This window comes from Euphorbia lathyris, chromosome 3 (genome assembly GCF_963576675.1).
Source record: "Euphorbia lathyris chromosome 3, ddEupLath1.1, whole genome shotgun sequence".
NCBI lineage: Eukaryota > Viridiplantae > Streptophyta > Magnoliopsida > Malpighiales > Euphorbiaceae > Euphorbia > Euphorbia lathyris.
Window position 1 is genome coordinate 3,718,883 of NC_088912.1, and position 14,435 is coordinate 3,733,317.

At 39.1% G+C, this 14,435-nt stretch overlaps 1 pseudogene; it reads right to left on the reverse strand.

Moving 5' to 3' along the window:
* Nucleotides 1–11,592: 11,592 nt before the first annotated feature.
* On the reverse strand, nt 11,593–13,692 carry LOC136222506 (tRNA dimethylallyltransferase 2-like; annotated as a pseudogene).
* Between the last annotated feature and the right edge of the window lie 743 nt (nt 13,693–14,435).

Genomic DNA, 14,435 nt, shown 5'->3' on the forward strand with positions numbered 1-14,435 from the left:
CCCTCGTATAGACAACGTATACATGCTGAGTTTAGAAAAACAGTTTTCTAAAAATATATGCTTAATGTCTAAAGAGGATAACTCCTGGCTATGGCATAGAAGACTTGGTCATGTAAGCATGGACCTTCTTGCCAAATTAGCTAGAAAGCAACTAGTTGAGGGATTGCCCAAACTTAAATTTGAAAAAGATCAATTGTGTAATGCTTGTCAGTAAGGCAAACAAACTAAAAAGTCATTTCAAAGTAAAAATATTGTCTCAACCAAGAGACCATTGGAATTACTACACTTGGATCTTTTCGGACCTGTCCAGCCACTCAGCTTGGGAGGTAAGAAATTTTCCTTAGTCATTGTAGATGATTTCTCTCGGTACACTTGGATCATCTTGCTGAGTATCAAGGATGAAACATTTGAGATGTTCACAACATTGATTAAGAAGCTTGAAAATGACAAAGACCTAAGAGTAGCTCATATTAGAAGTGACAATGGTGGAGAATTCAAAAACCAACAGTTTGATGAGTTCTGTGAAACCAGTGGTATTGACCACAATTTCTCTTCTCCTAGAACACCTCAACAAAATGGGGTTGTTGAAAGGAAGAACAGAACAATTGTCGAAATAGCTAGGACAATGCTGAGTGAAAATAGGCTTCCAAAGTACTTCTGGGGTGAAGCTGTCCACATAGCATGCTACATTCTCAATAGGGCTTTAGTTAGACTTATTCTTAAGAAACCCCCATATGAACTCTGGAAAGGACGAAAGCCCAACATTGGCTACTTTCGTGCCTTTGGGTGTAAATGTTTTATACTCAACACAAAAGATAATCTTGCAAAATTTGATGCCAAAGCTAACGAAGCGATCTTTTTAGGGTACTCAACTAACAGCAAAGCATATAGGGTATATAATAAACGAACTCAGGTTGTAGAAGAGTCTGTCCATCTTGGGTTCGATGAAGCTGGCCCTGCAGGAAAGTCAACTCAGCTCAATGAAGATGAACCAAGCTCAGCTTCCGCTGATCAAAATGGAGCCTCTGAGTCATCAATACAAGGGCTGACCAAAGGTAAGCAAGAAATTGAAATAACCTTTGCTGGCCAATCTATTCCTGCAGAGATTGTAGAAACACCTGTTCCAAACAACTCAACATTGCCCAAAGAAATAAAAATTCCAAGAGGACATTCGGAGAAGTCCATTCTTGATGCTGCTGACAACAAGCTGATGACAAGAGATCAGCTTAGGAAGTATCTCAGCAATGTTGCCTTCGTCTCAGTGCATGAGCCAAAGAATTTTGCTGATGCTGAGCACGATGAATATTGGATCAATGCTATGCAAGAAGAGCTTGATCAATTCACAAGAAATGAGGTATGGGATTTAGTACCTAAACCTAGGAATCAAAAGACCATAGGAACCAAGTGGGTCTTTAGAAATAAATTAGATGAGCAAGGCAACCTAGTCAGAAATAAAGCCCGACTTGTAGCCCAAGGCTATAGTCAGCAAGAGGGCATTGACTACGGTGAAACCTTTGCACCCGTTGCTAGGTTAGAAGCTATACGTATACTGTGTGCCTATGCAAGTTTTATGAACTTCAAGTTATATCAAATGGATGTTAAGAGTGCATTTCTTAATGGCTTTATAAACGAAGAGGTGTATGTTAGTCAGCCTCCAGGGTTTGAAGATCCGAAATTTCCAAACCACGTTTATAAACTCAAAAAGGCCCTATACGGCCTAAAGCAAGCTCCAAGAGCTTGGTATGAGAAGTTGACCAACTTCCTACTGACCAGGAATTATGTCAGAGGCAAAGCTGACACAACCTTGTTTATTAAGAAAAAGGGTAAAAATACCCTACTTGCACAAATTTACGTAGATGACATAATTTTTGGTGCTACTTACGATTCTATGTGCAAAGAGTTTAGCAAACAGATGCAAACTGAGTTCGAAATGTCTATGATGGGCGAACTCAACTTCTTCCTTGGACTCCAAATCAAGCAAGGTAAGAATAGCATCTTCATAAGTCAGTCTAAGTACGCCAAAGAAATGCTAAAGAAGTTTGATATGGAGGAATGTAAACCCATATCAACCCCAATGGGTACTGACACTGTCCTTTGTGCTGACGAAAAAGGTAAGTCTGTAGACAGCAGATTATATCGAGGTATGATAGGCTCTCTACTTTATCTTACTGCCAGTAGACCTGACATTCAGTACTCAGTATGTTATTGCGCAAGATATCAAGCTGACCCCAGGGAATCTCACTTAATAGCTGTAAAAAGAATTTTCAGATATTTGCAGAGCTCAGTTAATGCAGGTTTATGGTATCCAAATACAAGTGACTTCACACTGATCGGATATACTGATGCTGACTATGGACGAGATAAGCTAGAACGAAAAAGCACTTCAGGAGGATGCCAATTCCTAGGAAGCTGTCTAGTTTCGTGGTTTAGTAAAAAACAGTCATCAGTGGCCTTGTCTACAACTGAAGCTGAGTACGTTGCTGCTGGAAGCTGTGTGGCCCAAGTCCTTTGGATTAAGCAACAGCTTGAGGATTATGGCGTCAAAACAGAAACAATAGAAGTCAAATGTGACAACAAGAGTGTCATTGACTTATCTAAGAATCCAATCCAACACAGCAGGATGAAGCATGTCAGCATAAGACACCACTTCATCAGAGATCATGTACTCAAGGGTGAGATCAAGCTGACCTACGTATCAACAAATGAACAGCTTGCGGATATCTTTACGAAGCCCTTGGCTCGTGAGCAATTTAACATACTAAGGGAAGCTATCGGTATGTCTAATCCTCTTCAATAAATTCTATGTGCTAAATTAAATGTTGAGTGATTACCATGCTGAGTGATTTGTGATAATTTAGTAACTGTTGCATGCTGAGTTAAGAATGACATGAAATTACCCTAAGCTGAGTAGACATACATGCTGAGTGATTTTTCCTAAGCTGAGTTACTAAGTCCACAAACAACTATCCTACGTAAAACTGATTACTCAGAATCACAAACGGTTGATATTCTTAATGCTGAGTAAAACCCATTTAAAACATTAAATGCTAGCACGCGCATTAATAGCCACCTAGGATAACGTAAGCAATAATGAGAAAACCCATGCGCCGAACGTGTCATAAATGCCAGAATCTCTGTCGGTTGATAATCTCGAGGTTAAACGGCTAGTTCAACGAATAAGATCAATTAGCACCTCTATAAATAGTGGAAGGATTCCCACTTATCACTCTTTACACTCGAAATCCTTGGTATTCAAATCTTTCTCTCTGAAATCCCAGAATCCTATCAAAGAATTCGTAATCATGGCAAAACCCCAAAATCCTTCCGGTGGCGGAAATAACGACGACCACACCGATGAAAACCCTAAGTCTCCTCCTCAACAAAGTCAGCATGACCTAACTCCAAACAAAAACCCCAAAACCGACCTAGTAACCTCTTCAAAGAAGAATAAGAAGGATAAGCAGCCGAATGAGAAGTTCTTCGTCAAGGTGTACCCAAGCGTCAAGAATCATGAGGTTCTCAAATTTAGATGGTTCTCCCCAAGCTTCATAACACATGAGCAACCATTTTGTGAATGGATTGCGAAAAACGAATGGATGGACTCTTTTCGCTTGCTGGAAGAACCTACCCTAGGTTAGTACGTGAATTCTACTCCAACCTCTGTGTTGATGGAAGTGATGCTGACCATCTAGTCACTCACGTTAAAGGTAAGAATCTCACCATTACCCCTTCCTATCTCGCAACCTTGCTAAACCTTCCAAACACTGGAAAGGAATTCAGGACCACTAAGGAAAAGCTTGACCAGACAGCCACTTTCTGTAAACCTGCGGGACACAAAGGGGAAATACCCAGCACGTGCATGGGGGAAAACCAAAAAATGGCGCACTATATACTAACAAACTTCATCTTCCCAAAATTCAACGCAGCATCATCCGCTTCAAACTTCGAGCAGTGCTTCATTTGGCACATGCTCACCTACAGCCCCCTTAACATGCCCGTATTTCTGGTAGGAGCACTCTAACGGAGTACCATCAAGCTCAGGCTGGGTTCTCTTATTACCCGCATCCTTGAAGATCACCAAATCGACTTGATAAATGAAACAGAAACGGTGGGAACTGAAATTACGGATGCGTTGTTGTTTGGGTTAGTATACAACCAACCTATCAAGCCCAAGAAGGGAAAAGGGGTCATCGAGGCAGCTCAGGGGGAAGCTGAGGGGGAAGCTCAGGAGGAAGATGATGTTGAGCTACCTCAGGATGAGAATATCGTTGTAGCCGAAGCTGCTGTCCAAACCAAGCGAGAAAAGAAACGCAAGGCAATCCAAACCAGCTCAAAGGATGTCAATGCTTTCCCCAAGAAAATTCGGGTTGTCTCTAAGGGGAAGAAAATTGATGCTGACCAAGGTAAGTCAGTAGAGAAAAGAAAGAGGCAAGATGAGCCTGAGGAGCTAGAAAGTGAGGAAACCCCTCTGAAGAAGAAGAAGAAAACTGTTGAGCTGAGTCCAGTTGAAGCTGTTCCTCTTGGATTTGCAGTTCCTGATGATTCTCACTTTATCAAAAGCCAACAGATTGACCTTGAGAAAATTCATGCTGATCAAGAAGCAGAAGAACTAAGCAGTGATAAAGATCAGCATGATACTGATGAGGATATTGGGCAATATCAAGAAGCTCATACTGAGCAAGAACAAACAGGGAATATTGAGCAAGTTGAAAGTCCAGCCATACAGGATGAGACAGGTGATGCTGAGTTCCCAGAACAAGAAAGAGTCATGGAAGGGCTCAACACTGATCATCTCTTGATTCCATTCCTGCTGACCCGTCTCCTCCAAAGACCAGAAAGTTAAGAAGGCTTAAGAAGAAGGCCTACAAATATCCAGCTATTGACCTCCTGGATGATTCGCCTCCGAGGGATGAAATCACGGACCTTACCACTACTCACTTTAAGTTCTTCTCATCACATCCTGAGCCCTCCATACAGGAAACCAAGCCTCTGTTACTCATACCGAGCAACACGCCAAGACTCTGGAAAATCCAAACCAAGCCGAGCAAGAACTCGAAGTCCTAGCTGCTCAAGGAGACAAGCAAGCTAAGGAAAATCCTGCTCAACCTGAGGTGCCTCTTCCTGCACCAACTCAAGTCCATGTTGAGCAGGTAACTATCTTTGCAGATCCACCTTCTTCCCATCCTATTTTGCAAAACATTGAGCAGTCAGCTCCTGTTGGTCATCAACATCCAAGTCCAGCTGCTGACCATATACCGGCATTTCTACTCAAGGACAACACCAAACACCTCCTCAATCAGGTGGTGCTAGAATTTCGGCCACTGAGTTAAATCCTGAGGCACAATTTGCCTATCTTCATGCAACTGAGTCCGGACGTCGCATCATTGACTCGGCTCAACATCTTCTCCAGGACTTAAACAATTCTCATGCCGATGCTGCTGGGTCCGCAAATGCTGAATCACAAGAGTTTTCATTTGTCACTCATCTTCTCAATGAGATCAAAAATCTCAAAGACTTAGTAAGTGTCATGACCTCAGTCCAAACCCAGCAACCCAAGCAAGAATCCTTTGTCAAGCTGACTGAGCTGATATTGATGATGGTGAATCACATGAATTCACTTCAAGGACAGATCAATGCTTTGCCTACAGTCAATATGGGCTATGCTACTTCTGCTGAGTTAGATCATTGTTTTACCAAGTTGTCTTCTGAGCTGACTGGTACTCGTGACCATCTCTCTTCATCTTCCCAATGTACAATGGATGAAATTAGTGAGGTTGTCCGGCTTCTGAATCTGAGTAAAGAGGAGATGGAAACTGACATGGTCAAAACCAATACTATCCTCCAAACCACTCAAAGCCTATTTCGCCATGTGCGTCATACAAACGCTCCGCGTGACATCTACGATAAGGCTATAATTAGAATGTACCATCAATCTTATGCCCAGCTAGCGGAAGCAATGTCATGGCTAGCTAAGTCACAGGAATACATGCTCAGCATGATCAGCTCATCTATTCGCGTCCCAGGTTCAGTTCTGGATGATGGAGTTCCAGTGCTTGATGGGTTGTTTGAAAGCACGAAACGTCTCAAGGCATACTCGGTCAAGCTAACTCGTGCTGCTCTCAATGACACCTTCATTGCTCCTCCGCCTGATGGTGGCAAAACAGGGGAGAAAGAACAAGCTACACAAGCTGATGGAACTCAGCTTAAAATAGGAGAAACTTCGGGCAGCAAGAAGAAAGACAAAGGCAAAGGGGTAGCTCAGGCTTAGTTAACTTAGGCTTAGTTAACTTATGTATTTCCTTTTTGTATGCTGGTCATTTATATTAAGCATTTTTTCATTCACGTTGTTTTCAATAAGTGATGCTTATCTTTATACTATATGCTGATCTGTCTAAAAATTGAACAAACAAATAATCTCAAAATACTCAGTACACACTAACTCTGATACCAAAACTATTCATGTATCAAACTGAGTAAACATTGAACTCTTCTGAAAATTGACCTAGGTTCATCGAAAAAAAGATCTTAGAAAGTCTAGGATTGAACTAAGTCAGTATAAACGTGTCCTCTCTAAATTACTTAGAAGGTTTAGAGTTGAGTTAAGACAATATATGCAACCCTTACGGGGGAGTAATTTCAGAAGAATAAAATGCAATTCAATCATGTGGAATTTCAATACTGAGTTCCATAAATTAAATATTTTGCCAACATCAAAATGGGGGAGTTTGTTGAAACACCTTTCCACAAGATTTTGATTTGACAAAATCATTCAAGTTTAATCCATGATTAAGAGACAATTAAATTTAAGTGCTTTGATTTAATTTTACTAATCCGTTTGTTCAATATTGAGTATAAATATAAATGCAAAAAGAAATAAAGGTTAAGACAGGACAAAGTCAGCATGAGAACACAACACAAGAGCAACTCAGCATAAGAGAAGATAAGCCATCTTCAGAACAACAGCTTCAGGATGAAGCTGATCAAAGAAGCTGAGTGAAACGAAGCTCAACACAAAAGAAGTCTGCTTCAAGAAATAGATCCTACAAAACGAAGCTGACCACAGAAGCTGAGTGGAAAAAGAACTCAGTATGAGTTTTGGTGAAATTCAAAGACAATGATTATCGAAGTGAAGCTGAGTGATCTTCAGGACAGCATGAATGATCCGTTAAGCTAAAAGACAAATTTGACAACTGTCTGCACCAATAATAGAAGCCTTGAATTACGCAAAAGCCAAATTCCAAGATGCATGGGTCAACTGTTCGATGCTATAAGACAAACTGCCGCAAGAAGACAAAGTCTGTAGGAAGAGGACAAATCTGACGACTGAAGATTTTAGAAGACAGGATTGGCCTGCACATTTGAAGCTGACCAGAAGTTTGTCCCCCCAAAAGAGCCGTTTTGGACTCAACGGACAAATCAATTTCAAATGATTTGTTCCTCACATTTCAACTATAAAAGGGACAAAGATATCAATTGGAAGATCGCCGATTTACAGAAAATTACAAGTGAGAAAGATACAAATTCAAAGCACTCAAAAAGAAGAAAGAAAACTTACACCAACCTTCTATTCTTTGTGTAAATGCTAGATTGATTGTCTGTAATCATCTAAAGTGTTCTTTATCTTAAAAGGAATAAGTTTGTGATCAATTGTAATATTGAGAGTGTGTATGCTGAGTACTTGATATTAAGTACTTAGTGGTAGAGAAATCTAAGTGCTGGGTTGTAGCGTTTAGTAGGAGTTGAGTAGACGAACAGAGGAAGGTACTCTTGCATATTCAACTGCTTGTAATCGGTTTGTGCTCTACCTTTAAAGAGCTCAGTATTGGATTCTAAAATCCCGGAGGATTCTGGGGACTGGACGTAGGCGGAGAGGCCGAACTAGGATAAGTGATACTGAGTAATTTCTAACTCTCTCAAATATATATGTGAATGTGTTGCTTGTTATATTTACTCAGCATATAAATTGTTTGAAGCTGACACTGAGTAAATTGGAGTGCTGAGTTGGAAACTGACCACAAAAGTATCAATTCCCAACTCTCAAGTGAAACAGTCTTAGTCAGCATCTGACTAAAGCTGTCTTACATTAAGATCGGCCAAGCTGACCAAAGCTGAGTTAATAAACTCACCAAAATTATTAAGTCAGCAAGATTAATTAGCGAAAAAAGTTATATTAGTTCCTAACCCCCCCTGGAACTAATCATACGGGACCAACAGTACGTACACTCGTGCATGCTCCCTCATACATGTCCTTTATAATGTCAATATATTTCCACGAAATGTCTTTCCTTATCAAGGCCCACCAAAGTACTTCCCTTGGTACCTTATCATATGCTTTCTCCAAGTCAAAGAAAACCATATGCAAGTCTTTCTTCTTATTTCGATAGTGCTCCATTAATTGTCTCATTAGATGGATGGCTTACATAATTGATCTTCCCGGCATAAAGCCAAACTGGTTTTCCGAGATCTTCACCGTCCTCCTTAGCTTTTGTTCGATCACTCGCTCCCAAAGTTTCATAGTGTGACTCATTAATTTGATTCCTCGATAGTTGGCACAATCTTGGACATCGCCTTTAAGATACTTTTCCTCCATTCTGATGGCATCTTATTGTTTCTCCAAATTTGGTTGAAGAACGTCGTCAACCATTCGATTCCTCTCTCTCCCAAACATCTCCAAATCTCAATAGGGATGCCATCGGGTCCTACTATTTTCTTCAACCTCATCTTATTTAATACCATTTTGACTTCACCCTTTTGAATTCTCCGCAGGCATTCATGATTTATCATATCGTGAGGGATACTTATATCTCCAACATCTTGTCTGCGATCTCCATTAAATAAGTCATCAAAATAGGACCTCCATCGTTCCTTGATATCCTTATCTCCAACTAGGACTTTCTGGTCCACATCCTTCACACATTTAACTTTTCCGAGATCTCGCGTCTTCCTATCTCTCATCCGAGCAATTCTATATATGTCTCTTTCCCCTTCTTTCGTATCCAATCTTGTATACAGACCCCGATTCACCTTTGCTCTAGCATCTCGTATGACCTTCTTTACTTCCCTTTTAGCCTCTTTGTATTTTTTGTAGTTCTCATCACTCCTACATTTCTCCAATATTTTATAGGATTCTCGCTTACTCTTTACTGCTTATCGTACTTCTTCTGTCCACCAAGATGTGTCCTTACCCGGTGGCATGCTACCTTTAGATTCCCCTAGAATTTCCTTCGCTACTTCCCTTATACTATGCTCCATCTTAGTCCATATCGAATCTATATCTAAATCTATATTACAAGTCCAAATATCTTTTTTAGTCATCTCATCCACAAATTTTTGTTGATTCTCCCCTTGCAATTTCCACCACTTAATCTTAGTCTCTACTTGTGGTGTTTGTTTTTCTTATACATTTCTTACTTCGAAAATCAAGCACCACTACTCTATGTTGGGTTGTCGTACTCTCACCAGGGATCACCTTACAATCAATATAACTCTTTCTCCAGGCACTCCTTACTAAGAAAAAGTCAATTTCGCTCGCATTACCGCCACTCCGATAAGTCACTAAGTGGGATGTTCTCTTCATAAACCATGTGTTCATGATACTCAAGTCATAGGCTGATGCGAATTCCAAAATATCATTTCCTGCTTCATTCTTATCTCCAAAACCATACCCTCCATGAACACTCTCAAACCCATCTCGCCTAGAACCCACGTGTCCATTGAGATCACCCCCCAGTACCATTTTTTCATCCCTAGGAACCTGTTGCACCACTTTCTCTAAGTCCTCCCAAAAAGCTTGTCTTATAGAAACATTTAATCCTATTTGTGGCGCATATGCACTAACGACATTCACAACCTCATCCCCTATCACTAGCTTAACACTCATAATTCTATCGCTCTTCCTAGACACCGCTACTACATCATCAATATACTCCCTATCAATAAGAATACCTACTCCATTTCTACCCTTATCCTTTCCTGAGTACCAAAGCTTATAACCCCAAAGAGCTATCTCTCTAGCCTTAGCTCCAACCCACTTGGTTTCTTGTAGGCACATTATATTTATTCTCCTCCTCTTCATAACATCTACAATTTCAGCTAATCTTCCTGTCAAAGAACCTATGTTCCATGTCCCAAAGCGTAACCTACTACCCTTACCCCTACCCTACCATTACCGTGGACTTGCTTATTTACCCGCAACCCTTGCATATTTGACACCACCGTCGGGTCCTAGGGTGGCGCTCCGCTTCGAGGCGACGACCTAGCAACCCTTGCACACTTATCACTACACCAGGTCTAGGAAGTGCAGCGCGTCGCTGAGAAGGGAACACCCCAACGATATTTATATTGTGGTTCATGTCATAAGATGTGGCTAAGTTTACGTTGGCCGCCACAAACCTACCGCAACCCTCCTCCTTTGTCCGGGCTTGGGATCGGGTGTAAAGACCACCAAGTGACCCTCACAGGCAGAGTTATTCATGCATATAACATTAAAAAAATAAAAATAAACACACTTAAAAATGGAGCGTATAAAAAATAAGTGGTGAATTATTTTTCCTTAAAAAATGTTTACTCGTCAATTTTTTATATTGTTGAGAATTATTTCCATACAAAAACACTATTCATTTGTAGTGATTTTAAAAGAAAAAAAAACAATGTAAAAATTATTACTTCTTTTTCAAGAAAATAATACATTAATTTGTACTTATAAATATATGTGAAAGTGAAACCATATATATTTTTTTCTAATATTAGATGTGTGTGGAATAAACAAGTTTTAAGCCGCAAATTATGCCCTTTTTTTCAAATATTTGGTAAATTGCTCAACATGTTTTATGTATTTTTCTTGTAACTAACACTATTTATTGTTTTATATTTGAACTTTTTTTTTCCATTTTGGACTGCACGCACCTCCTTAAAGCTTATTAGTAATCAACTACCCAACTGTGATACTTACAACCAATCTCGATAGTGTTGGAAGCTACCAAACTTTCGTAACCTTTTTCCGAAACAATTTAAGCATGGACATAAAAGCCATGATTTGCACTAATGTGAACACTATCTGAAATCACAAACCATAACATGTTTCTACTGGTTGAGCTGATAAATTATGATAAAAAAAGATTTCAATCACAGTAGCAATAAGCGTCGTTAATGCATATGCAATTACATATAAATCTCGAGCTAAATCCTTCTTCTTAGAGGATGCTCCTGTATCAGAAACACTCATTTACGACGGAACAAAAAAAACCTCAATTACCTGTTGATACCGATTATGATTTTGGGAGATAGAAAGAAAGTCGGATTAGGAATCAGACATTAGACAAAGCAATTCAAACACAATAAGTTTGACGGGAGATCTATTAGTTCATCTTTTGCTACACGAATTGCGTCACACTTTACATAAATAAAATATAAAATTTAGTGATTTTATTGAAAGAAAATAACGTTCTACAGTCTTTGTAAAGAAAGGCCCAAACTTGTTGTCTTTCAATTAGTTCCCCTTTTCTCATCTATTGAGCACATTTTCCGTTACCAAAAAAGTATTAGTTCATCTTTTGCTACACGAATTGCGTCACACTTTACATAAATAAGTCTTCTGTTTCGTACCTTCCTCGATCAGCTAGCTTTTCATTCTATACACAAATTGTGAATGGAAGCCGTTGAGAGCATTCGAGTTCATTGATCCAGATCCTCGAACTCAGTCATTAGATACAGCTGAACGATTCGCTCCTTGTGACTTTCGAATTGAAGAAAGTCGTTTTCGATGGCTTCGACCCAGTTTATGTTGTTCCCACTCGTGAGCTCCTCTAAGAACCCGGTCACTGCAAGCCTGCCAATAAAAAGAGAAAATGACGAATTCAGACTTCGAACCTTTTGAGATGCACACAATTAACATTTCTGTGTGCACGTGGAATATATAAATCACATAACACGAATAAACTTCAAGATGCTGACCTTACACACATTGGGTCCAAAGGTTCCTTTCCATCAATTTATTTCCAACACCATCACAAACTGAACTCGAATCAGCCCGAAGAAAAGAAGTTATGATTTCCACAGCTGGTCCAACCACTTGTGCAGCCCATGATTCCTTAGATTTGCCTGTAACAAAAAGAAAATAGCATTTCATGTGATTCAGGGGACGAAAATGATGTACTGCTAAAAATATATTTCTGATTTATAAACAAATCGGGAAAATGGCACATTTGTGGTAATTCGCAAACTATTTCATCGTTTATGGCAGAGTTAGAAGTATTTCCGAAAATGTGGTGATTTTAGCTGCATCCATAGATCTCTTAGGTGTATATGTTCATCCGCGATTCAAATTGGCAGATGGAGAAAAATGAGACTCTAAAACTCTAATCTGCCTTTCAAGAAGGCGGATATAAAGTCAGCCGCTTGTATGAAAGGAGGACTGAGCAACACACCTTTCATACAGGCCGACCACTAGTACCGATCCTTCATTTCTTTCCCTTACTGCTAAAATTAAATTTATCACATAGTAACAAATATAAAAATTATTGATACTCTTAATTTAAATGAAATTGAGGCAGACATGTCTGTCCTGTCACCGTCCCACGATCGAGCAGTGGAGTCAGAGAATATCTGACTCCACACATTATACATTGACGAACGTATTATGTCCGCCAATAAGACCAGTGGGATGAATCAAATTCACCCCAAAGCCAGAAATCTTTTCCATCTCCTCTAGTTCTAGAAATACTATAGATAACCACGAAAAATTTTAGGGTACAACGGGAGTAATACACCCGACGAATCAATTAATGTCGCATGTATACATTTTTATTTTCTTTACACCAACCATATCTCATGTAGTGGTATGAAAAACGACTTTCATGTAGTGGTACCATAGAATTTCTCGATAAGTTAGATAACCACCCCAAATGTGTCATTGTCCCTAAACAAATAGGAGAAAGAAAGACTGTACTTGAAATGGATTCAGTAGAATCAACATATTGTATATTCCATCCAAACAATGTTCGAAGCCGACTAAGTCTCCTCTTCTGTAAAACAAAATGCTTTTGTTATTAAACATTCCACAGTGATAACGGATTGAGACGGACCAGAATCCAGATAAATAAATAAAAAGAATTGGTACTAAATAATTGAAACATGTAAAATCTGACACGCAAACTTACTTGACGTCCAACAAGCCTTCGGATGTTCATTTTCACTTTCTCAATTGCTTCAGCTAAAACATTCTTGAGTTCATTATCATCAGAGGAGGAAAATAAGATCTCCCTCGCATTATCTTTTAGCATCTCGCCGTTTTTTGCTGATACCATTTCGCAACATTCATTGGCCTTATCACTCCTGCTTTGCAAGAGGTAAAGTCTCAGAAAACCCTCAAACTCCCTTACGCCAATGGCTTGCCGCAAACCTCGAGTATAAACAGCATGAGGTTTGAAAATTTCATAAACTTCACTGAGTAATCCAGCATTGATCATGCTATCTACTCTTTGTCCAACATACTGGTACAGTACGGGCCCGGGGATAGCAGCATCAACACAAATGAAACAGTAGTCGAATCTGCAATTGTCAATCCGACCCCAGTTCTGCCCTGCCACATTCAAAATTAGGGTTGTGAATTTCTGACACGACAAAAAAAATTAATAGAAAAATATATAGCTTTATATAATTCTGTAAAATCGTGTGGTCAGCTCTTACCCACATTTAATTGAATAAATTGTGAACTTTGTATAGAAAAATTTAGAGCTAGACAGAAACGACTCAAGTATTTTAGAGGTCTTGGAACACTAGTTTTTACACTCTAATTTTTTATAAGTAAAATATAACTAAATTTTTTTTGACTGAACCAATAAAAACCAACTAATCCTTTGAGACAATTTATCGAGAACAAAACAGTTACCAGCTATATAATTATTGGAGTAAAGTAAAAACAAATATGTCCTTTGCCTTTTTGCAAACGTAAACTCGTGGTTTAAAAATTTGCAAATACGAATATGTGGTTTGCACGGTGTGCAACTTCAGGTGGCTAAAATTGTAGAATGTCACCGGCGATCCACCATATAACTAGAAGAAAAAGCACCTCCTCCTTTATGTTTAGTTATCGCCGGTGACATCTGCAATCTTAGCCAGAGTAGTTATAGATGTCATTCTCTCTTTCAAGGAGGTGTGTAATATGCGTTGAACGCAACACTCAATCTTACTGTATATACATATAGATCTGGTAACCTTCACCTACCCCACTGTATATATGGAAAACTATTTAAAACTCATAAAATTAAATTACTTAACATCATTTTTCTTTTAAAAAACGAATTATTATAGATTTTTTTTTTTACAGAAAAATGACAACTGTGATATTCATCAGGTTCAAAGTTTGTTTGTTGTAAATCAGTCAAAGATAACTTGTCTTAATTTACTTTTTATTCAAAATATATTATTTAGCAAAC